We start from the raw sequence: 22,312 nt of genomic DNA, 5'->3' as shown, positions 1-22,312 counted from the left end.
AAGAAGCACACGATCAAGTTGTCTGTCTTCACTGAACTGTAACTCTGATCTCAAATAAAAGAAAAAGCACAGCAGTAGAGTCTTAGAAATGCCAGTCTGCTGTTTTGCCGTAAGACAACATGTGGGGAAACACTGTATACATGCTTTCTGACCTTGTTTCAATATCCTATGAGACTGATTGCTTTTTATGCTAAACAGAACCAGGAAAAAAAATTAAAAAGTTCTCATCCAGTAATTTAAAACTTAATTGTGCCTGAAGAAGTTAAAAGAACACTTTGGAAAAAGCAGAGGGCCTCACTGTTGGAGAATCTCTCAAGAAACGAATGAGATTTTTCAAGTTATCTAAGCAATTTGGATGCCCTGTTCTTATCACCTGTAATAAGAATTAAAAACTCAACTTCCCTAGGCAGCTTAGAAGAATCATAGTTTAGTAACACATGCTCCTTTTGTCTGTCTTCTAGTTCTGCCCTCTTCCCTTCTCAATTTCAAATGACTGTGATGCCAAATGAAGATCTCTGGATTTGGTTAAGTTTCACTGAATGTTCACATGGCTTTTTGAATCTGATCTCAAACCAGAATCTTAAACCTCCTTCAAGCCAAAAATAAAAATAAAAATAAAAAAAAGAAGTTTGAGTAAACCTCCTCCTGCAAGTGAAATAAACCAACTTCAGTAAAAGCCTTGCTACTGAGATAGCTACATGCCAAAAGCAATCTGCAGGGGATTTTGTGGGGTTTGGGTTTTTTTTGATTTTTTTTTTTTTTACTAGGAGCAGGTGGTTGGATATAAGGCCAGCTGAAAATAAAAATCTGTATTTATAACATCAGCAGAATGAGGAAAGAGCTGGCATAGTCAAGAAAATGATCAGTGTTATTTCAACTTAAATTGAAGAATACTCTGTCTTTCATATTCAAATAGGTCATAGAAAAGTACAAAAGAACTGACTTTCACCTCATAATTTGGTTATTTGTATTTATTCAGCAGGTACCAAAATTGTCATGAAGCAGTAATGTTGAAGTAAGAGTCTGAAAACAGATTTTCTACCATAGTCAGGCAATATAAATCAGGAGACACCATTCTGTTGCTCCCGGTTACACTGGAAATTTGATAAATGAATCTTTCTACTAAGCAGGCTGTAGTGGAAATTAGTTTTAATTATTTCTTATCTTGTGGCATATCTTTTATTCTGAATTGCTTTAATATTTACCACTGCTAACTGAGCTGGAGAACATGAAAATGTACGTTTTGGAAAGACAGGGAAAAAAAGGCAAATGGAAATCTGTAACCTTAAAGACGTCTGCCTATTTCTAACCATGGCATTTGCAAGTCAGCAACATCGTCTCCTCATACATAAGCCAAGAACAATGGCTTAAAAGTGTTGTGCATAAGCAGCTGCATATGCAGCTATGGAGATGGTTGTCAATTTGTACACACCTTGGCAATTTTAATCTTTCAGAAAAAAAATATTATTGCTTCTTAAAGAATTCCTTTACGACACATTAATACCTAAAATCAAACAACACTTTGACATCATTACACTGGGCACTGTATAAGTAGGAAGTAAATTATACCACTGATCTCTTGAGCTTGCAGCCATAAAGTAAGAAGATGGCTTTTGAGCAAGTACACGTGATAACAAGTCTCTCATTTTTTGTGGAGGGAGTGCCATAGTGCAGGTATATTAAAATGTCATCACACTTACTAAAATCTGTTTGCAAGCACATGTAGTTCATATGTACATGTTTGTGTGTGGAAAAAAAATAGTTATATTTGTTTTGTTCTTTTCTTACTTCAAGTATTAAATGTATATTGTTTTTGAAAGGTGACAAGGTTAACGAGAAAAAATTGTGCTGTAATTTATTTTAATATATATGATCATGAATATGGATGGGAAATGAAACAGCCTTGCTGTCATGATCCATGAAGCACATGAGAATTCAGATTTGTCCATAAATTCACTTCATGTTTGAGCAAAATATACTAATATAATGGGGGAAAAAAAAAAAAAAAAGAAAAAAAGCTTTGTTTGTCAAGACAGTTGTCCTGAATGTCATTTTAAAAGTTACTTTAGGGCTTATGTCATGATGTGTATCATGCTTATCTACAATGAAACCCAAATAAATAATTCCATGGAGTGGCAAAATTTACTTGAAAAAGTGAAGAGAATTTACATTGTTTCAGCTATTGTAGTTGATCACTTTTTTCCCAAGGGGTAGTGCAAGAAACTAAGATAAGAACATTACAGTTTTCTTAACATCAGACCTCAAATCTTAGTGCAAAGTCTTCACAACAAGTTGTCATTTCAGACCTACCACTCTTGAACTGAGAATATAAAACATTACACTGAGAAAAAGAAGACTCTAGCAGGTATTTTTCATCTACTCACTCTCGTCTTCATCACATGGACCCCTCAAACACAGAGAAAAAACTAGGTCTCATTCAAACGTGGTTTGGGGTTTATTCTCCATACCAAGTATCAGTCAGCCTGATCCCTCACTTTTACTTGTGCAGTGTGTTCAGGTAATTGATGGGGATACCAATCGGGCTAATGCTGGAAGAAAGAAAGCCTGCCACTTACCAGCACCACAGAGAGAACAGCAGTAAGATAGATTTCACCAACTGTGTCACTTGGAAAGCAACCAATACTGAAAATCTGCATTTGAAACATGTTTCTGAGGAAATCACCAGTATTCAAACTCCTCTATAACTACACTAGAAAAATTAAGTGGTGGAAAGTATACTCTGCTGAGCTTGAAAGCTATTTCAACCCCCTGAGGCTTGCCACAATCCACCAAATATACAGCAGAGATGAGCCTGAAGAAGGACACAGGCTGTAATCTAAACTATTGCTACTCCCATTTTTCCACAGCTAGGTACTTTTACCAACAGAGAATTTTCTTTATGCTTTCTGGGATAATCTGAAATAAGATTTATCACCCACGAACCCATTATACTCTAAACCAGGGTCTTACTCACTAGAAAGGAAAACAGTTGTTAGCGCTACCTCAGGAATTGAAGAAGCAGCTTGAAATCCTGATAGATTGCAGGGAGTATAGACAGACAGGGGCTGAACAGACAGGGGCTTAATCTGAGCTCTCTTGTGCCTCCTTAAATCTGTCTTATCCTTATGTATTTGCTTTTGACACCCCCAAAAGATTTCAGCTGACTTGCACCACTGTACCCTCCTCTGCAGCAGAATGTCAGATACAAGGAATTTTTTGGTGAAATTTACCATTGATTATTTTAATAACCTACTTTATTAATAATCTTTTAATTTCCTTTGTTTTTTTAATCTGATTGACAGTCTAATATACTGCAATACTGCCTTTTGTATGACATGAAAAAACAGCTATTGCACCTACCCCTGCATTGAGAACATTGACTCTTTTTCTCAAAAGGTTCCTCCACTCTAAGATTAAGATTTCTTTTACGCAATTATAGTTCATTTTTTGGACTACTTGACACTATATCAAGGGGTGGAACCTGTTCCTATATCATAAGATCTATTGAGTAAATTCCAGTTTTACAGTAGAAGAAACTACTAGTTTTCTCCATGATAATCAGGTAGAGAAAAACACCATCACTGACAAACTCATTAAAACTAAAAAAAAAAAAAAAAAAGAAAATTAGAATTGTAATATCTATGGATAACCTAAGTGAAAAACACCACTTCAGATTTTTAAAAGAATCCAAAATTTTCTACAGCACAGTCACTTTCAAAAATTTTTAAGAATATTTATACTTACACAGATCCACTATAGAGGATTTGTCACACTGTTAGTAGCCCTGTATTAGATACCACAGATACTTTTAAATAAACAAATCTTTGCACCCAAAGCTTATTTTAAGAAATGCCTAGGTTTAATACTTTTATATTTTAAAAAGTTAATGGGAAGTGGGAAATCACACTTCTTACCAAGTAATAAACACAATTCACAAATACTGAGTTATTCTCACATGGGGGAATGCTCACAGTGCATTTTCTGCGTTATAAAACTTTCCCATTTACAGCTGTAGATAACATGTTATAAAAAAGGGCTTTGTTCATCTCCTGTGCTATCTGGACTGGGGGAGGAGCTGGTAATTCAGGCACAAATAAATCTGAAAATACTGGATTAAGAAACATAGAGTTATTGCAAAGGAACTGATCTTTCTGTCTACTGATTCAGTAGCAGTCTGGGAGATCTGGCCTAAATTCCTTCTTTCCTAGATATAGGGAATTCCTTGTTGAAAGCCTTATTTTGCATCTGTTCTTGGAAGGGTAAGCTTCAACCTTAGTAATCAATGCATAATGAAATACAATAATTTAGTAAAATACAGGATCAGATAGTGGAGAAGAATAGGAATTAAAACTTGTGTAAAACATATTACACTGATACTTAGCACACCATCTAAGTAACTCTGAAATTATTTGGGTTTGCAGGATCTCATTTATTAATTAATAGCTAGGGGATTCATTCAGCTAGTTAAAGCTGTAATCACCAGCTAGAATATCTTATTTACCTCATCAGTCCCTAAGTGGAAGTTATATTTTTCTGAGCTATTTTCCAATAACTTTCCTATTTATATAACTCAAAAGCACAAGTGATGGAGAGCACACTTATTTTATTACAGGAAGACAATGATAGTAAATTTAGTCTATTACTTTTGCTAAGAGAGCTCCTTGCTGTATGTATAAAGATTAATAGATTACATAAATTATCTAAATTATTGCTATCACTGAAACCAAACAACATCTCACTTTAAGAATCTATCAACCTTTTATACATCTGTGCAGTGCATCAGTTTTAATGCACTGCAAATAATACTTTGCTTTCATATAGAACAGGCATGCCATGTAAAAGAGTTAGAGACAATGCAGCCATCTGAGTTATAAAAACATTTGCATTTTAATGGCCCTTATTGAATTTTTGTCGGCTTTTATGAGTTTGGCAGGCTGTCACATTTCACTAAAGTATATCAGATCATCTTTGCCTGGCTTGAGGAAGAGCTGTCAGTTAGTAACACAAACAGAAGGCTGGAACTCAGGATTTCTTGGCTGTAATCAAAACCCCTAGGCCTCCAACTCTCTGGAGAATACAATAATAATATTTACTTTTCAAGAGGAAGATTCTGTCATTTCCCTAAGGATTATAAAGACAAAGAGTTATGGTTCACCCATGCCTGTGTGAGGAATGATAATTCTGATGAAGGTTGGTATGCGGTAATAGGCAGTGTTATCAGGCAAAAAAACCCTTTTCTAAGAAATGCAACCCCTGCTGCCCAAACTGCTCCGGAGGAGCACATCACTTGGCAATGTAGTGACAGCAGTGGTCTGCCCTGTAGTCAGCATTTCCAACCATTCTAAATTAAAGGCTCTTGTAGAGCAGTGGCAGTATATAAAAGAAAATTGTCATGAGATATGCACACCAACTAGACTCTGTCTTTTATGCAGTTCAGTGGTATATTGCATGAAAAGACCTCTTAATGCCTCACTTAATTAGTGGCTTTGCAATGCTCAAAAAACATGATTATTTCCTAATCTATGAAGATTTGTCTCTTTGCCTTTGATTATAGATGAGAAATGCTGAAATGAATGCAAACAACACATCAATTGTCAAGTGTCACACCAAGCATTCAGAATCCCACTACTACTACAAAAACATTTCTCTTTGGTCCTTATACAAGACTATCCAAACTAGGTCACATAGTTTCTCTACTCTCTAGTCAAAATTTCTTAAAAGAAAGCTAGCATTTCCACAGGTTCTCCAACTTTTTAATAGATAAAGTAACAAGCATACACTTTTCAAATTGCTGCTGTCAATGTTTATCATAGGGAATTTGTCCTGACACTACTCTTTTTCCCACAACACTGAGTCGTGGCCAACCTCATCTTCATCTTTCAATCAAGAATGTTTTGCTTACAAACAAGCCAAACACTTGGAACTTCCCCATTCCCAGCTTCTGCTTTAGAACTGAAGCCAGAAGACTTTGCTGTGATGTCAGTGAAGCACATTTGATAGTTAATGACTGGTTACTGCCTTGCATCCAGCAGTCATTGGGAACTATTTCTGAGGCATGGTTTTAATCTGGCATGATTAAAAATAGTAACTAGTCCTTGGGAACAAGATTAACCAGTACATCCATTTTGTCATTCAAGACCGTCAACTCAAGACACTGGAAGGTGTGTTCAAGTCATTGAAAACAGAAGGAAGTACTTGCTGGATGTGCATGTCATCTCAGAGAACTGTAAACAAAAAGGCATGTAAGAGGTCAAGTTCTCCTTTAAGTGTTATATTACTGAAGCAGAAACCCAAACCACTGCAAACAGTAGGAGGTAAGCATTAAAAAAAAAATAAAAACAAAACAAAAAAAATAAAAACAAAACAAAAAATACATAAGAATTTTGCTTTGGTGGGTTTTATGGTGTAACAATAAAAAGTCAGAAAGATGAATAAGAGATGTACTCATCTCTTACTCTTAATTTTATGGGGAAATTATTTTCTCGATGTGATAAAATGCTCCCTCCAGATCCTGTATTAACACAAGGATTCTCCTCTCTTCCTGTTCAAAAAGGAGAGCTACAAACCACCTCATTTCAGTACAAATACTTCTTAAAATACATTCTCTTCTGTTCAAAGCATCAAACCTTCCTGGATTTTCAACAGCTGTTGTAATTGTTTTTCATAGAAATCGATTTTAATTGTAACACTGTTCTGCTACAGCCCTATTGTCTGTGTCCTTTGAATTGTCAATTACTTAAATGAAGAAATAAAGGCTTGAAAGTGCATTGTTGTATTTGATTTCTATGTTTCAATTGTCTTATCAGAAAGAAAGTTAAGAATTTAATCTGTTGAGACACAAAAAATACTTTCCTTAAAAAAATAATAAAATAAAGATAAAAATCCATTATTGTTTCACTTGTGTTTTTTAAGACAAAAGTTTGAGGTTGTCATTCTAGTCCTCTGCTATAGTTTTGGAAATATGCAAAATATTTCAGTGATTAAATTGATTATAAATAAAAAAGGGTTTTCTTAAATAATCCAATACAGCTGAATTCCTACTTATATAATCTAGTATCTACCTGCTAGGACAGTACTTGTTATATCAGTGTCATCTCTCAGCCTGCCCTTTCTTCACACTTTCCAACCAGTGTGTGACTGGTTGGAACACCACATGTGGTGTTCCCATTCAGTCCGAGAACCATCAAATGTAAGGATTTGTTCCAGTGCCTTCTTCCCTTGCAAGTGTGGGCAGATGGGATCTGCATGCTGAGGAGCTGCTGATCCAGGAGCTTTTAAGTTGTCCTTGCCACACTGATAGCTCTTTCCCTGCTGTCCTGTCTTCCTTTGCTGGTCATCACTGGGTTAAAAGAGGCACATCTATCCCCACAGATAAAAACAATTTTTCTTTGCTTTGGAGATGGACGAGCTCTGAGCCACTAGCTAGTCCTTTTCTGTCCAGGTGGTTACACATTTGGGCTCTGGTTTTGTGCTGATGTCTGGCTTCCAACCAAAAACTGGAACACTTCCAATGGTAACCAACCTATGGGGAAGGCTGCTAGTGTGGCACAGACAGCAGGCAGGAGTACCTGAAGCAGAGGCAAGCCTTGGGACAACTGTATTTTTGAGCTACAGAGTGTTTTCTAACGCAAAATCCCCTACCAAGAGCAAGTAGATGTCAGAGGGACTTAATCGGGCTCAAGACAACTCAACCAAGTCCTTGATGACAAGTGTAAAACACCAATACTGAGCAGAACACAAAAAAATTAGGGGAAAGAGTGGAAAGGTGCCTTATGGGAAGCCCCAGCAGGGTGTGCAGAGGTACAAGCGGTGGTGGGGCCAGAAGGCTGCCAGGGTACACACTGCTACCATGGCTCACTGCAATGTGCCAAAACCATGAACTGAGTCACGCTCAGTTCATCCCCAGGCACTAGCAGAGTGTGCCCTACCTGGTTTATGCCTGAACTCCACTATGTGTCTCTATAAGACCTGCAGAGTCAAGTGCAGCTTTGGTTGCTGCTCGTTCCTGCTTTGAGGGCTGCAGGTGGCAGACCTTGGTGCCCATCCCCAGACCTTTCCCTGTGTTTACATGGTCCTACCTGGTGTAGGACCATGCTCTAACACATGGTAAGGCAATTCACAATGCCTTGCAGCCCAGTAACTTTTTCTGTATGATTTAGGAAAGAAGCAGCAATGCACCACTTCTCAGCACTATGCGAGTTTCATCTCCCTTGTTAATCTGTTTCATTGCCATGGCTCACACTACTATCCTTCCTCTATCCCAGAAACTCCTTTCTATAGTACTCATTTGTCCAAGCCAAACTCTCATTTTTTGTTTCCTACTGGTACTTTGATACACTCCTGTCACTGAGTGCAAATTATCCTTTGCTAATACCAGTTTCATTTCCTGTCATGAAGATTCCTGTCCACAACCTTTTGCAGTTTTATCCTTGGCATTATTGTGTCTGTATGTTGTGTTCCAAAAGAATGTGATTCTTATATTTAGAAATTCATTAATATTCAGAGCCTGTGCACTGTACAATGTGCTTATTAAATAATGAGCACATAGCACGCAGAACTCCCACTCTCTCTCCTGCATTAGTAAGAGATGGTTGCGGCAAGCATTAGTAAATTAAATAAAATTGTTATTACATATTCACTACATATGCCTTTGAAGCCTGTGTGTGTTGTGCCATGAATGCGTAATTAGCACAGGGAACACAGACCAGAACTCCACAAGCTTCTCTTTGGTGCTTTATGACACCTTTGGCTACAAGAAAAAGTTCACTCATCTCCAGTCAGCAAGAAATTCAATTGAATGAGTGTCAAATGTAAGTACTTACATCATACAAGACTTGAGCATAATTGTAAGTGTGAGATTTAGTTGCTGTCTATAACAAATAACAAATGTTTGTATACAGTGATTTAAATTGTAATAGACAATACCAAATTTTGAAATTTAATTCAACTACTTATGAAAACTGCAAGTGGTATAAATTGAATCTGGGAACAACATTTGCATCTATGGGTCTCACTTTTAAAAAGGGAGAGACAAAAATTTCAGCTCAACACCCTGCTAAAGATTTGACTGTTTGTAACAACCAGTCTAGAATTGTTGATCCCATTCTTAGTACAAGAATAATTAAGTTCCTGTTATTTGGAACAAATTCCAGGTAGATTTTAGAAAGGATTGGATATGGAGAAGGTATTGGGTTTGCAGGGTATTGTTTTGGTAGCAGGGTGGGCTACAGAGATGGTGATTGCTTTTAGAAGCTGCTAGAAACTTTGTCTGTATCCAAGGGAGCCAATGCCAGCTGGCTCCAAGAGGGATCCACCGCTGGCCAAGACTGAGCCCATCACTGATAGCACTTCTGGAGTAATATATAATAGAAGGGGAAAAAAGTCCCATCAACTTCAGCCAGAAGAGGAGTGAGAAAATATGAGAGGGAACAGCTCTGTAGACGTCAAAGCCAGTGAAGGAGCAGGGGAGGAGGTGCTCCAGGTGCTGGAGCAGAGATTCCCCTGCAGCCCATGGAGGTCCATGGTAGAGCAGAGATCAGTCTGCAGCCTATGAAGGACCCCACAATGGAGTAGATGGATGCCTGAAGGAGACCGTGACCATATGGAAAACCCTTGCTGGAGCAGGGTCCTGGTAGGACCTGTGGTGTCATGGAGAGAGGAGCTCACACTAGTGCAGCCTTTCTGCTGGGATTTCTGACCCCACAAGGGACCCTACAAGAACTGTTGGAACAGTTCATGAAAGACTGTAGCCTGTGGAAAGGACACACATTGGAAAACTTTGTGGAAGTTTGTGTCTCATGAGAGGAACCCCATGTTGGAGCAGGGGAAGAGTGTGAGGAGTCCTCCCAGGGAGGAGGAAGGAGCATCAGAGATGTGTGGTGAACTGAACACAGCCCCCATTCCCCATCTCCTTGCACCACTGGGAGGGAGGAGGTAGAGAAAATCAGGAGTAAAGTTAAGCCCAGGAAGAAGGGACAGGTGAAGAGAAGATGTTTTTAAGATTTCCTTCTCATTATCCCACTCTGATTTGATTGGTAATAAATTCAATTAATTTCCCCTAGTCGAGCCTGCTTTGCCCGTGATGGTAATTGCTGGGTGACCTCTCCCTCTTCTCATCTCAACCCCCAAGCCTTTCATTCTATTTTCTCTCCCCAGTCCAGATGATTAAGGAAATGATAAGAACGTCTTTGGTGGGCACTTGGCATTCAGCCAGGGTCAAACCCCTCCAAAGAGAGAATCCATCAAATTATCCTGTAATGTGTTGTGATTGAATCAGTGCAGGATCATTTTGGTTTACCCGAACAACCCTTACCAGATTCACTCATTACTGTTTTCTCATTGCTCAGTATTCTCCTATTTCATTACATGGAACTATAGCCACGGGTGGCATTTTACTTCTCTATCATTTTAGAATAATTCTTTGGTCTTTAATGTTGTGAATGAACTTACCTTAAGGTTCAGTGCTAACACTTTTCTGGCTGAAAGCACACCACTTTCTCAGCTTTCTCCACCAGAAAATTACCTGTATTTCATGTGTAAAAACAGCACTGCCTGGTTGGATACCTACCATTAAACCTGTTTTTAAATTTGGATAGTTTTAAACAAATGGTATTTGCACTGCTTCAGCTACTGCAATATCTATTGAACACAGCCCCCACTCCCCATCTCCTTGCACCACTGGAAGGGAGGAGGCACAGAAAATCAGGGTAAAGTTAAGCCTGCAAAGAAGGGAGGGATGGAGGGAAGATGTTTCCTCTGAAAACAATGAGATGATGGTCACTGCAGGTCACATGCCAACATGCAGGTAGGTTGGCATGTCTGTTGCTTGTCCAATGAGTCTGGCTTCTTCAGAGGAATTTGCAGGGCACTTTCAGATTCCCTCACTTGTGAAACAACAAGTACCTCCAAAATAAGGTCATGGGCCTCAGTGACACCAGATCATCTCTGAGCACATCTGCACCAACCACTAGCCCCGGGGGCTCTGTTTTTACTAGTCTGTAATGCACAGCCTTGCAAACACTTCATGGCATCCCTGTTTTGACAGAAGTCTGTCATGGCTTTGTGAACACTAAGATCATGCATGTATCTAAACGTTAAATGGATCATGCCTCTGATTCTTTAGAGTATTGATGGGGGTCTTTTTTGTCTTGTTTGGTTTGATTTCTGGAGGTCGTTTTGATGGCAGAAGAAATTGAGAAAATGCTGATTTTGACAACCACTCCAGAATAAATTTGTAGCAGAGGTTAAGGGAGAATAAATCAAAGAATCACAGAATCATCAAGGTTGGAAGAGATCTTCAAGATCATCTAGTCCAACTATCAGCCTAGCACCACCAAAATCTCCCCTAAACCATATCCCCAAGTGTCACATCCAGGTGCCTTTTGAACACTTTCAGAGATGGTGATTTCACATCCTCCCTGGGTAACTTATCTCAGTGTTCAACTACTCTTTGAGTGAAAAAAAAGTTTCAAACATGTAGTCTGAATCTCCCATGGTACAACTTTCAGCCATTTTCTCTCATCCTTTCACTTGAGACATGGCAGAAGAGATCGACACCTCCCTCAATTCAACCTCAATTCAGGTAGTTGTAGGGGGCAATGAGGTTCCCCCCATGAGCCTCCTTTTTTCCAGACTAAACAGTTCCCTCAGCCAGTCTTCATAAGACTTGTGCTCCAGACCTTTCACCATCTTGTTTGCCCTTCTTTGGACATGCTCCAGCACCTCAATATCCTTCTTGTAGTGAGGGGCCCAGAACTGGACAGAGGACTCAAGGTGCAGTCTCATCAGTGCCAAGCACAGGGGGACAATCACTACGCTGGTTCTGCTGGACACACCATTTCTGGTACAGGCCAGGATGCCACTGGTCATCTCGGCCACCTGGGCACACGGAATGGTCAAGGAATTTACATGTTAAGCCATATCACTAAAAATATGAAAATATCAGCTTGCCCGTCATCCTTTTCTTTCTTTCTGTGTTGTACGTAGTGAGTGCAGGGCGCTATTATTGTATTTGAGAGGCTACATCATGCAGTCTTGGCACAAGTTTTTAGATATAGAAGTAACTGGTTGAGCTGTTGTTTCTATCTTCTCCGTGCAAGTGCTTTGAGACCTTTTGCTGTTCTTCTTCCCTCTGAACCCCCTATTTGCCTGTAAACAAGCAAATGGAAGACAGAGAGGCAGAAAATTATTCGACAGATATCCTGTAAAAACATGGTAATTTATGAAGCATTCAATCAGATTTTTCCAGAGCAGCCTAAAAAATAATATTAGTTCCAGAAGGGAAATAAACCCATAGCAACAAAACACTCTCCCACACACTCCCATACCCCCAGCAGATTACACCATAGGGCAGTGTGTTATTTGTTTACGAAGTACCCCAATTAGCAGAGCAAGTGGGTTAGGCACAAGAGAGGAAAAAAGGCCTTGAGAAGAATTATGAGTTTATCTCAGAGGCTTAAATCTAATTATCTGTCTCTCTTTAGCTGTATAATGCCTAACAAGAATTCAACTGCTTGGGCAGTTCTTAATTGCAATACTCATAGGAAGGAGTCCCAAAAATCTAAACATGTATCCAAGCAATTTCTTCTACTTTATTTTCATACTAGCTATGTTATTTTAACTATCTGGTACATGTGTCCTTTCCCAGGTAAAGAGGTTGATCTTGTTCAAAATTCACTGGCATTAGCTCTGGAAGCTCCCACTCAGCTTCTGACAGGGCAACTATCCGGTTCATTCCCTGGTTTGACCTTTTGTATGGAACAGACACAGACATGAGCCAGGGACCTGTAGTTCCCTGGCACCCAACTGCTCTTTCTCCAGTACTGCAAATTTGAAGTTTCAAGACTGGTGTTGAGTTACTGCCTAGGAAGCAATGAATGTCTGGACCACATGTGAGCCTTCAGAGGGCGCTTGCTAAAAGGCTTATAGTACTCTCATAAGAAAGTGGACTCCTAAGAGCTGAAGGAATGCTTCTGTGATATAACTTTACTGTAAATAGATTGAATTATCTCCCTTTCATTTCTCAGTCTGTGAATTTTATAAATAACTGTAACTGTTGTTTGTAACTATTGTTTGGTTTGGATGTCGTGGATCAATGCTTGCATTTTTATTTTTAGCTTAATCCATTTTTTGCTAGATGTGATTTAAGGTTTCTGGATAGCAGCCCGTCTACTTGGCACACAATATTGTGAACATGCCATCTGGAACCCTGGGGTTTCCCAGAACAGCACTCATCAGAGTTCAGGAGAGATGAGCTGCATAGCAGGTAATGACCTGCATGCAGGATCAGCAGTCGTGACTGCCATGATTAGTAGTGATGCTGAAGGCCAGCTATCACGCAGTAAGACACCAAGATGCTGGGCTAGATTACTGCAAATTTATCAAAACCCTCTCCTTGCTGTGTGTTTATAGCTACTCATCTCTCTTATCATAGCTGTGTAAGTCTAAAGAGATGAGAAATATAGGGATTTTCTATAGAAACTTCACTGAAGGAAGGTATTGTGCTACCACATGTCATCATCTGAACATGCAGCATAGGAGCTAAATTTGAATTCAATTGGGGTGTACATCAATTGCATTAATCCTGAGTGAGGCAGATTGTGTTCATCTGTCTAGCCCACATCACACACATGCCTCACAGCAATTGATAACCTCATCTGGTTTTCATCTTCTGCAGTGACTGTAATGATAAGCAAGGAGCAGGATCGGGTTCCTTGAAAATGCTTTCCAGAGGCATGCTGAATTTTTTCATCTCATGCAGCTGAGCAGTAGTTTGAGTGATGTTGCTCCTTTGAGAGACCCCAATCCAAGAAGCAGAGGTTGGAGGCAAATCACTGCAAATTTTTTAAAACCTCAGACACGATTTCTTTAAGCAGCAACTGAAGGCCTCAGTGTGGTTGCAAGTAAGAATGTTTGATTGGTAGGTCTTCTTCCAGTGTAACAGAGTGTAAGTCTGAGAAAGAATGAAGTGCATGCCTGTTCAGAGAAGTGCTAGGACTTCATGGAGCATCTGAGCAGAGACTACTCTATGTGTCTTCAGAGTGACAAAAAATACAATGTTAATTTATCCCAAATGCTGACTGACTGACAAATTCCAAGTCAAAAAAGGGATTTCAGTAAAAGAAAAAGCAAAACACATTCTAAAAGTTCCATACCGCTGTCCAGCTTTCTCACAGAATGTCGCAGAAGAAGTGTGGAATTGTGGCTGATACAAATTCACAGAACTTCATCAAAAACAGTAGGGTTCCTCTAATTTAAAACAGTTGAGGATCATGTCTCAAATCTTAGTCATAACAGCATGTTGTAAGGCAAGAGAAAATTTGTAGAGGAACAAACATAAAAAAATTGGTGCTGTGATGATTTTCTGTGATAAACAACTTATCATAAATATTTAAAATCCATTATAACTTTTTATTTATTCTTAAATACAGTATGCTAATTTTGTAATGCTAAAATTGTTCAGTCAACTTATTTGCATAATTGCTGCACTGCAGTTTGGTAAAAGTTTTGATTCAAGATATTCACAATGATAACTTGATTGTATGTTCAGCTGAATAAAGAAAAAATACAAAAAAAAGAAACTTTTCAATGCAAAATGCAAACTAAAACAGATAAGAGGAAAAAAAAAATTGCAATTTGGTTGAGGGCATAGAAAAGCTTTCCATAAATTAAAAGTTTCTGCTGAGTGCTAAGACATGATAATAGTCTGAGCAAACATTGAGTGAGATGCTCTTGGTAGAATGAAGAGTGTTCAGTGATTAAATTATTAACTGGTGGTTAACTGTAACTGGCAGCATTTCATTAAAAGTAATTTGTCCTGGAAATTCGAATACTGGCACCAATAAGGAAGAAAGAAAAAAGAAAGGAAGAAAGAAAAGAAAGAAAGAAAAAAGAAAGGAATATAGAAAAGAAAGAAAAAGAAAGAAAGAAAGAAAGACAGAAAGACAGAAAGAAAGAAAGAAAGAAAGAAAGAAAGAAAGAAAGAAAGAAAGAAAGAAAGAAAGAAAGAAAGAAAGAAAGAAAGAAAGAAAGAAAGAAAAGAAAGAAAGAAAGAAAGAAAGAAAGAAAAGAAAGAAAGAAAGAAAGAAAGAAAGAAAGAAAGAAAGAAAGAAAGAAAGAAAGAAAGAAAGAAAGAAAGAAAAAGAAAAAGATGGAAAGAATGTTCCACCACAATATCAACTGAGCACATATTAATCCACAACAGCTAAGTAAAAATCCAATCCCTCCAGCTCCAAGCCACTCAAAGCATCAAGAAAGGAGCAGAAAGAGAAGCAGAGGAAGCAAAAAGAGAGAAAGAGAAAGAGGGAGAGAGAGCTACCACTGAAACCTTGCATTTTACAGCTCTCACACATCCAGGTGTCAGGTCTGTGACATGCAACAGACACATGCCTGTGGTTTTATGTGCTCTGGTCCCTATGACCGAACCCTGCAGGGTTCCAGGCCAGGTTGAGGGGCACTGTTCTCACTGTCCCTGCCAATCTGAGCTGGTTTAGGGGTTCCAGGAGCTGTGGCGTGTTATAATTTTCCCAGGCTGTTTGTGACTGACAGCTTTCCTAAGTGGGCTCCCAGGGGCCTGTCATTAGGGATATGACACTACCCCACCTCTGTGGGGTTTGACCCATCCCCTCCCACTCCACACACACACTCCCCACAAGGTGGTTCTGACCCAATAATTACTGATCTGGTGTCTAACAAAGGCTTTACCAGAGCTTTGTTGTTCCATGATCTCACACATAAAAAAGAACTGTAAACCCAAGGAGACAGAGTCCACAAATGGGTCTAACTCTGCTCACAGAGTCCCTAGTCCCACCTTTCCAAGGGCTGGAGGAAGCTCAGACCCGGAGAAGAAGAGGCACCAGCTCTTCCCTGTCAATAGAAACACACCATGTGCAAGATTACCAGGAGCCAACATTTAAGGGTGCCCATTTCAGCCCTGCTTAGAACATTTTACTGTGTAATCCAATAGTTCAGCATGGTACAGAATATGACTGAGGAGGAGTAGAAGCAATTCTTTCAAATGTTTATTTCAAAATGTTTATTTTAAAAATCTCCCTGAACACCTTTCAACATGCACTACATATCAGATAGATAACAGCAGTGTGACACATGAAGAAACAGTTCTGAGCCGAAGTGCTGGTGCTCATCACACTAAAAGGGGAGTAGAATATGAAAGAGAATATGAAAACAGTACTACACAACAAAAACCTTCAGAGAAATTTCATGGAAAATTTTCATGAAAAAGAGAAGTGAGCTGCTAGACTGGAAGTCCCCAGCTGAAGCATGAGACATTGTTAAATAAGTATCTAAAAATCTAAACTGTGTTTTTCCATACATTTTGGGGAAAAGTATGCTTTCTGCAGAGAGCTCGAAGAAATTTTGAGGTATTGTATAGTATCTCAAAATTTATCAGAATAAGATAGCTTTAACATTTCACTGTATTTAAGGTAATGACAGATGGGAGACACCAAGCTAAAAAACAAAAGCTCCCCGTATTTAATCAGAGGCACTCCTTAAACATTCAGTTAAGTGTTGCAGAAGATAATGAGAGGTGAAGAAGGAGACATGGGAAATTGAAGCCTTAGTGGTGAATGCCTTCCAGGGAGGAGGACCACCTCTTTGCTGAACATGAAGGATGTTCACACTGAACCTAAAATAATTTCAGAGATTTTTACAAGCGGAAATGACACACAGCTACTGTACCAGGCAGTACCTAATGCAAATTGCAGCATCTAATTCACAGGAAGCAGGTTCTGAGATGACCTGTTATGGTCAGCCATGTAATTACACGACATGTATTGGGCAGCCATGATGGGGTTGGAGATGTGCAGGCACCTCTGCTCAGTCTGAAGCCTGGCAGTCAAGTCCGTGTTGGGTCCAGCACCAGCAGGGATGACCATAGTTGTAAAGACTTCTAGCACAGAGATAGCTGGAGAACTGTAAGAAATAAAGTTCTCTAGTCTACAGTACAGTGCTTAAGAGCATGCCTAATTCCAAACACAAAATAAATCCATGCTTTCAAGAGTGTATTGCTTAGGCTTCAGTTTGAAATACTATCAAAAAAATCAAAGGTGCCTCTCTGCTGGGGTGCACCTCATCCTTGAGAGGTAAAAAAGGAGTTTTTGTGCACTCTCTCATTTAGCTGCATTATTAGCTTAGAGTTCACTCTATATGTGTTTGTACAGCAGCTGCTGCAGATAAATCTTGAACCTTGACAAATCCAGCACAAGTATACAGATATGATGACAAATCTGGTTACAACTTGCAAAGGCTACGTTTAAAGATTGTGTAGGGGAAAGAACACAAAACAAAACAAATAACCAGCGATTCTGTGGCTTTTATTTCATAATTAAACAAAGAAAGTGCCATTTCAAAGTAGTATTTAATCACACTAAAATCACAGTTGTGAAGGAAAGAGGATAAGAGCTGTGTAATCTGAGCTTTCTCTTCCTCACAGATACCAGCAACTGCAATGCCCTGCTATAAGGAGCAGCAAAACACTGCTTTTTAGATACTTTAGTTAGTGTGTGCCTGACTCACTTCTAGTGCTGAAAATTAATTACTTTTTTAATGTGTTTATTTTTAAACTACAACCCATAGCATCTGTGATTCAATACCTAACTAAGGCACTAAAACCTCATAGCTAGAATGTCATGCATCAAAGCTGGCTTCCCAGCACAAGAGCAGTCACATAATAACTCTCCAATTCAATTGACCTTTGCAGTACAGGACAGGAAAGCTCTAAAACACAGGTGCATGACTTGAGTACCCTGTCGACTGATGCAGTGAAGGACTGGTCCAGTCCAGGACTGGTTGGACCCTTTCATTTTCAGACTGTACTTCATATTACAAAAGACTTGATGGCGGCTACAAATCCAGCAGCCACCAATGCTCTGTTATCTCATAAGAGTATCAAGAAAGCCTTCCATTTCCAAGTCTGTCAGCTGAGTGGTTTTCCTCAGCCCTTACTTACTCTCTCCTATCTTTTAAAGGATACTCAGAGAGTTTACGTAGAACCTGATAGCAATACAGGGGTTAGAAAGCAAACCAAATGTTCTAGGACTTTATTTGTTTTACAAAAATTGAGTTCCTGTGTGCCAAAACTACTAATTCCAATTTTAATATTCTTGCTTTTCTATCAGCAGACACATTGCTTTTGGCATAAGACTTTCAGTGCTCACTTGAAGCAGTTTTTATCTGCTGTCTGTGTAGTCATTGGAAGCTGCTGTTGCCCCACTTTGCACAGTGGCACCTGGCAGATGTCTCCATTTCTCAGCGAAAAGAAAACTCCTGGCTCTTCACAGTTGTCTTCTCAATAATCTTAACTCAATTATCTTCATTCCTCATCATTCCTTGTCAAAATGCATGGCTCCTGAATTTCAGCCTGAATTTATTTCTTGGAATGATTATCAGTGGTGTGTATAGTCAATTCTTGTTGGAGGTATGCAAAAACAACTTATTCCAAATTTTTTAGTGTTTTGGTTGAGTGAAGAACCATAATCAAGGAAAACATATTCAAGATCCAAACAACTGGTGCTTTGTGGATGTTTCACACGGCAGTTGTGGTGCAGAGTGAGACTACCTCCTGTTTCTCTGGAAAAATAATGAATCTCAAACAGGTAGTAACCATTGCACTAGCTGATCATTCAGTTTAACAGGGATGTGAACATTATGGTTAGACAGAGTAGAACATAATTGTCCCCCTCTACCCTGTTCTTGTGAGACCCTATCTGGAATACTGCGTACAGTTCTGGTGGCCCTCACATAAGAAGGACATGGAATTTTTGGAGTAAGTCCAGAGGAGGGCCGCAAAATTGATAAGGGGACTAGAGCACTTCCACTGTGAAGACAGGCTGAGAAAGTTGAGGCTGTTTAAAGTGTCACAAGAGGCAATTAACCAGTTCATACTAACATCAGCTGAGGTGTGTGACAAGTGTAAGTTTTGCAGGCTACCAGGAGCCTCCCCCGGAGCCCAGTGATCAAACGAAATGGCAGACACTGACTTTAGCCCTTTGCAGGGCTGTCTTCATCGACCTAGGGGGGCATTTTGAACTGCTGGCTGGCATCTTGAGGAACTCCTGGAGAGTCTCCAACAGAGAGTTGTTACATTTTCCCACCTTGGCAGAGCCAGCCTGCCTGGATACCAGCAGCTTAGCCAATTGACATCATAGGAAGATCTACCCGGAGCCAAGCCGGCCAGTGAGCGCCCACAGGGGGTATTGAAGGCAGTGCCCAGCGTTGCAGTCCGGTCTAGTCCAGTCGGTGTTGCCCAGGGTCCCGTGCTGGCTGCTGGCACCACTCCTTGCTCCATCCTGCTTGTGTCCCACCTGCCTGCGTCTCCTGTCTGTCTTGGTTCCGGTCTGCTTACCACCTGCTTGCCCCCAGTGGTCCTTCTCTGGGTTCCTGAGGCTGAATACACCCTGTTCTCTCATTGGTGGTGGTAACTCTTTTCACACTTTCCTTTTGTAGCCTTTTCTTCCCTTTATCTCTCCCTCTTCTCCCCCCCCTTTTACTTATTCTTACAAATAAAGTTAGTTGTCTGTTTGAGACCTACATTTGGAGTTGTGTGCCTTAATCTCACCTTCGAAGTAGTCATCTAAAAGAACCACATTGCAGCCCCTGACCAGAGTGTAACACACATGTGGGAGTACAAAGTAAATTGTACCTTATCCACTTGCAGCAGAATGCAGGCTAAAGGATGAGGGTTAGTCATAGAATCATAGAATCATAGAATTGTTGATTCATAGAGTCAGAATGGCTTGGCTTGGAAGGGACCTCAAAGACTATTGAGTTCCACCCCCTCTACCATGGGCAAGGAAATGTTCCACTAGACCAGGTTACTCAAAGGCCTGTCCAATCTGATGACCTAGTGTACCTGATGTACACTTCCAGGGATGGGGCGTCCACAGTTTCTTTGGGTAACCTGTTCCAGTGCCTCACCACCCTCAGAGTAAAGAATTTGTTCCCAGCCTATGATCTAAATGTATCCTCTTTCAGTCTGAAGCCATTCCCCCTTGTCCTGTCCTTTCTATCTTTCTTGTATGTTCCTCTCAGGTACTGGAAGGCTGCAGTTAGGTATCACTCTTCTCCAGACTAAACAATCCCAATTCTCTCTGCCTTTCCTCATAGAAAAGCTGCTCCATCCCTCTGATCATCTTGGTGACCTCCTCCGGACACACTGCAACAGGTCGATATCCTCCTTGTGCTGAGGACTGAGGATCCCAGAGTTGGATGCAGTACTCCAGGTGGAGTGTCACCAGAGCAGAGGGGCAGAATTCTCTCACTCAGCTGGCTGGCCACACTGCTTTTGATGCAGCCCAGGATACAGCTGGCTTTCTGAGCTGTAAGTGCACATTGCTGGGTCATATCCAGCCTCTCATCCACCATCACCCTCAAATCCTTCTTGGCAGGGCTGCTCTTGACCAGTTTACCCCTCAGTCTATATTGATAGTGGAGGTTACCCTGACCTTTAAACAATGCTTGTAAAGGCCTTATACAGTTTCTGTGTAAATACAAATATGCAAACTTCTATTCATTTGAGGGCCAAGTCTTTTGAATCTGTGCAGATAAAAATTTTGTAAAGGCTCTGTGACTGGCACTTCTTAATGTTGGTCAGAGAAAGAACTGTACTAGCTAAAGTGCTACTAATACAGTTACTGATAAACCTGGCCCCATTGTTGTCATTCAGGAAGAGAGCAGTGAAGGCATGACATGGGAATGTCCTTAGAAACCCTGTCCTGGATGCACTAAGTCAAAGATGGAGTACTTATCCAGCTCTGGAGTTCTGAGTACATGGAAGTCATGAACCTGTTGGGAGGGGGGGAAAGGGTCTCTATGAGTGCCACAAAGAAGAGCAGAGAGACAGAGCACGTCTCCTTAGAATACAGACTAAGAGAGTTTGGGTTGTTCAGCCTGGAGAAGAGAAGGCCCCTGGGATACCTCACTGAAGCCTTCCAGGACCTAAAGGAGGCCTACAAGAAAGATGGTGAGAAACTTTTTTAGTAAGGCCAATAGTGATTGGACAAGGGATAATGCTTTTAAACTGAAAGAAGTGAATTTTCTGCTTATACCACAAGGGTTGTGAAACCCTGGAACAGGTTGCCCAGGGAGGGCAACATTCCTGGAAACATTCAAGGTCAGGTCAGATGGGATTCTGAGTACCTATTCTAATTGAAGATGTCCCTGTTCTTTGCAGGGCAGTTGGACTAGTTAACCTTTAAAGATCACTTCTAATCCAAACAATTCTATGCTTCTAATATGAATTTGTCAATAGTCAAAGAGTACAATTTCCCTGCAGAGTCAGCCTTGAAGTATTGTAAGGCACATGTCTTTGTATTTGCTACTATTATGAGAAACCTATGTAATGATTTCTTAGCTTTTCATATCACAACCTGCATTTGTTCCTTAATCCAAGGAAATTCTGGTTATGAGAACTTCAAGACTGTGTTTTAATCATTCTCAGATACTTCTTTTCCATTAAAAAAGTCATTCATCAATGTTTGAGTACTTAAAGGCATATCAAGAATTCAGTGAAGCCCCACAAAAAATCATGGGACAATTCCAATCAGATATGCTGTACACCAGACTGACTCACAGTTTTAAGGACTTTTGATTTTGGTTTTTTTCCTTTCTTTATTTTGCTTTTGCTTTTGACTGGTTGATTGGTTTTGGTGGGGGGTTTTTTTGTCCCTTGAAAGAACTTTTACTTTCTTCCCATGCTGAACAAGAAACTTGTACTAGTAAAAAAAGACTGCTTCCAGGAGCTTCTCGTGCTTTCACTTAGCTCTTTGCTATCTTTAGTTTGAAGATGCAATGTTTCTTGTGGAAGAAGTTGCCCAAATTAGGTCCACTGGCTAGATAAGACTGCTGTTCATTCTTTGATGATTTCTGTAAGAGGCCTGCCTTCTTAAAGCAGATCCAGGGCACGTATGAAGCAAAAAATCCTCAGCAGCATTTCCTAGGAGTCACCACCATTGCTTTGTAAAAGGGGACAGTCATGCTTCCTGGTAACCACTCTAAAATCAGTAACTGCAGCTTTACCTTATTAAAGGAGATCTAAAAAACATAACTCAGTCACCTGCTTTGCCCTGGTCTCCTTGTGCATCCTGCTGAGCTAGACTAACATGTGGTATGTACATTGGCACTGCCATGCAGTGTTGCAGTGAGGTGTTAGAAGCAAGACCCAGAGAGAGGAGAGTAACACCTCGTAGTAACCTTAGAAGACTTCTCTTAAAGCATTTCTGTTACAATTCTGCAAGGGGAACTCAGAAGGCATCAGATATTCCCTTTACACCCTTAGCAATTCTTTGTGAAATGA

The 22,312-nt window shown here is 40.0% G+C and overlaps 1 protein-coding gene across 1 annotated transcript in view; it reads left to right on the top strand.

Moving 5' to 3' along the window:
* The window catches only part of LINGO2 (leucine rich repeat and Ig domain containing 2), a 486,960-nt gene extending 484,819 nt beyond the window's left edge, over positions 1–2,141 (top strand). Inside the window, exon 7 of the transcript XR_001875068.1 lies at positions 462–2,141. The gene's annotated coding sequence lies outside the window, so the exon portion shown is untranslated. The remainder of the gene's footprint in view (positions 1–461) is intronic.
* The last annotated feature ends 20,171 nt before the right edge of the window (positions 2,142–22,312 follow it).

This window comes from Lepidothrix coronata, unplaced genomic scaffold (genome assembly GCF_001604755.1).
Source record: "Lepidothrix coronata isolate B3197 unplaced genomic scaffold, Lepidothrix_coronata-1.0 Scaffold55, whole genome shotgun sequence".
Lineage (NCBI taxonomy): Eukaryota > Metazoa > Chordata > Aves > Passeriformes > Pipridae > Lepidothrix > Lepidothrix coronata.
Note: the sequence above shows the minus strand (reverse complement) of the source record. Positions and strands in the feature narration are given on the sequence as shown.